General features: G+C 35.2%; 1 non-coding gene across 1 annotated transcript; it reads left to right on the top strand.

The window, feature by feature from the left end:
• The first annotated feature begins 1,619 nt into the window (after positions 1 to 1,619).
• Positions 1,620 to 1,725, top strand: LOC122095812. The gene has a single exon (XR_006145207.1). It is a non-coding gene; the product is annotated as a U6 spliceosomal RNA (small nuclear RNA).
• Positions 1,726 to 2,786: the final 1,061 nt, after the last annotated feature.

Here is a 2,786-nt window from a genome sequence, read left to right as displayed (position 1 = left end):
GAATTCTCCAGCGCAATTAGTATTCCAAAAAAGCAGGATTCAGTGAGTATGATCAGCAAAAGGAGTCTGTTCTCAAACCAGTGCTTTATGGATGGTCCCAAAGAAATATGTGCGTTTTTTTCTTGTTTGTTTGTTTAGTTTGTCCTGGTTCTGGAGCTTGAACTCAGAGGCTGGACCATGTCCCTGAAGAAATGTCTTCCCTGGCCAACTTCCCCCAAAGCTAGGACTCTACTACTTGGGAGAAACTCCACTTCTGGCGTTTTTGGTGTTTGGTTACAGATAAGAATGTGACAGACTTTCCTGCCTAGGTTGGCTTTGAACTGAGATAGTAAGAAAGCCAAGTGACATCAACTGTATCAAGATTTCTGTTTTGAACCAAGAAATACTAGACAAAGTTTATTATAAACTAATATTTGACAATTTTTAAAAGAAAAGAATATGTCTAACAAAGAATCCATAACTTAAATAACTCCACAAATGTAGGGGCACTGAATCATTTTGGATGCATTTTTTCATCTGCTTGGGAAGATAACTATTGACTTCATAGATTCCTTTTGGGGAAACTTAGTCATATTTGTCTGTTGTCACTGGCTTTGTACACATGCATGCTGTACATACTTCTAAGGGCCTTACATAAAGGAATTCTTGAAATTCTCAACAATATTTAAATAAGATGCTCCAGCCTAGGGTTAAGATTTTAGGTGTGGACATTTATCAACACTCCTGATTCAGACTCTACTTGATATAATTTTTAATCAATATTTTGTTTTTAGTTTTGCTCTTTGTAAATTCACATGCACCTATGAAAAATTGTGTGGCCATCCCAATAATATTCTCAAAGTACCTCTTAATCATGACTCACAAAAAGTTGTTATAAATAAAGAAAACAATAATTAAATATTAATGATTACTAAAATAAAAAACAAAACAATTACCAGGGTTTTCAGTATTTGAAGTGCACATAGTAGAGTTTACTATTTTCTCATATTCCTGTACATTTAAAACTGGATAAAGCTATAAGTAGCCTTTAAATTTACTCACTAAGATTACTATTTATAGTTCATCTCATCATTTGTATGTGGATTATATCATTATTTGTTCACCACTAACATATAACGTAAAGGAGCCCTAAAGATTTAACAGAAACTGTGTACTTAAAATCTTAACTCTTCACTCTGCTTCTTTACACAGTCTTTGCAACTTCTCATTAGTAAGGTTTCTATAAAATCTGAAATGTACATACTTACTAGTACATGCTACCAGAAATATTATATACTTTATCAAAAATTTTTATGACTTAATTTTGCCATATATAAGCAAATCCCAAAATTAAACATATTTAAAACATTAAAACTTTTAACAAACCTTAACATTTGCTGCAATGATCATTATGACAAGTGCCTTTTGTAGAATAATTGAACTCCTCCTCCTACAAATCTCATGAACAACAAATATCTGGAATTATTTTGTTTTTGATATGTCAATCTTGACTTTATTCTTAAATGTGTGCTTATATAAGAAACACATGGTTCTAAAATTTCACAATTCTTTTGAACTTATTTTTGTTGAATTGTCTAGTTTAAGAAAATCAATTACTTTTTATATATAAAAAATGTTTTGTGCTCAATTTGGCTGCACATACACTAAAATTGGAACATACAGAGAAGATTAGCATGGTCCCTGCACAAGGATGATGTACAAATTAGTGAATTGTTCCATATTTTTACAACAGATGCTGGAAGGGATATGGCCAGAAGGGAAGCCTACGGCATTCTTGGTGGGAGTGTAAACTTGTTCATCCACTTTGGAAAGCAGTTTGGAGGTTCCTCAAAAGCCTCCACATAGAGCTCCCTATTATACAGCAATCCTACTTTTGGGCATTCTCCCAAATGATCACAAACCAGTCCATACTAAAACTACCACCACAACAATGTTTATTGTAGCATTATTTTCCATAGCTAAGATATGGAACCAACCCTGATGCTGCTCAGTAGAAGAATGGATCAAGAAAATGTTCTCTCTCTCTCTCTCTCTGTCTCTCTCTCTCTCACTCTGTGTGTGTGTGTGTGTGTGAATGTACACTTACACAACCACTTTGGAAAGCAGTCTGGTGAGTCCTCAGAAAGATAAATATTGACCTTCCTTATGGCCCACTCATACCACTTCTAGGCATCTATCCTGAATAACAGGTACCAATATTCAAGGAAAAATGCACTTCCATGTTTATTGCAGCACTGTTCACAATAGCCAGGATATGAAAACAACCCATATGTCCCACCAGAGATGAATGGATCAAAAAACTGTGGTAACTATACACAACGGAATATTTTCCAGCCATTAGAAAGGACAAAATAATGGCATTAGTAGGGAAATCAATCAAGCTACAGGAAATCATGTTGAGTGAGTTAAGCCAAAAGCAAAGAGACAAATGGCACATGGTCTCCGTGATAAGCAGATGTTAAATCCAAAATGTAAGGTGATATGACAAAATTAACAACACTTAAGAAACCAAGAACTTCCACTCATCTGGTCGAATCACTACTAAATAACCCCATTCTGCCCGTCATATGTGCACACTGAAGGGAAACCAGGAGGACGACACAGAACTAGAGGGAATCAGGAAAAAACATACAACAGTGGGATCCATCAGCTGTGCTGGACATTGACCAAAATGAACTAAGCAACTCAATGTCACTGGAAGGAGGGAGGGAACAAGTGGGAAAGAGGGAACAGCTGATGCTACGCAATACAAAAGAAATATACATATTTCAAAACAAGAAAAGTTT

The sequence above is a fragment of the Dipodomys spectabilis genome, unplaced genomic scaffold, assembly GCF_019054845.1.
Source record: "Dipodomys spectabilis isolate Male_0828 unplaced genomic scaffold, ASM1905484v1 ptg000362l, whole genome shotgun sequence".
In the NCBI taxonomy this organism is placed as follows: Eukaryota; Metazoa; Chordata; class Mammalia; order Rodentia; family Heteromyidae; genus Dipodomys; species Dipodomys spectabilis.
This window is presented reverse-complemented; position numbering and strand designations above follow the sequence as displayed.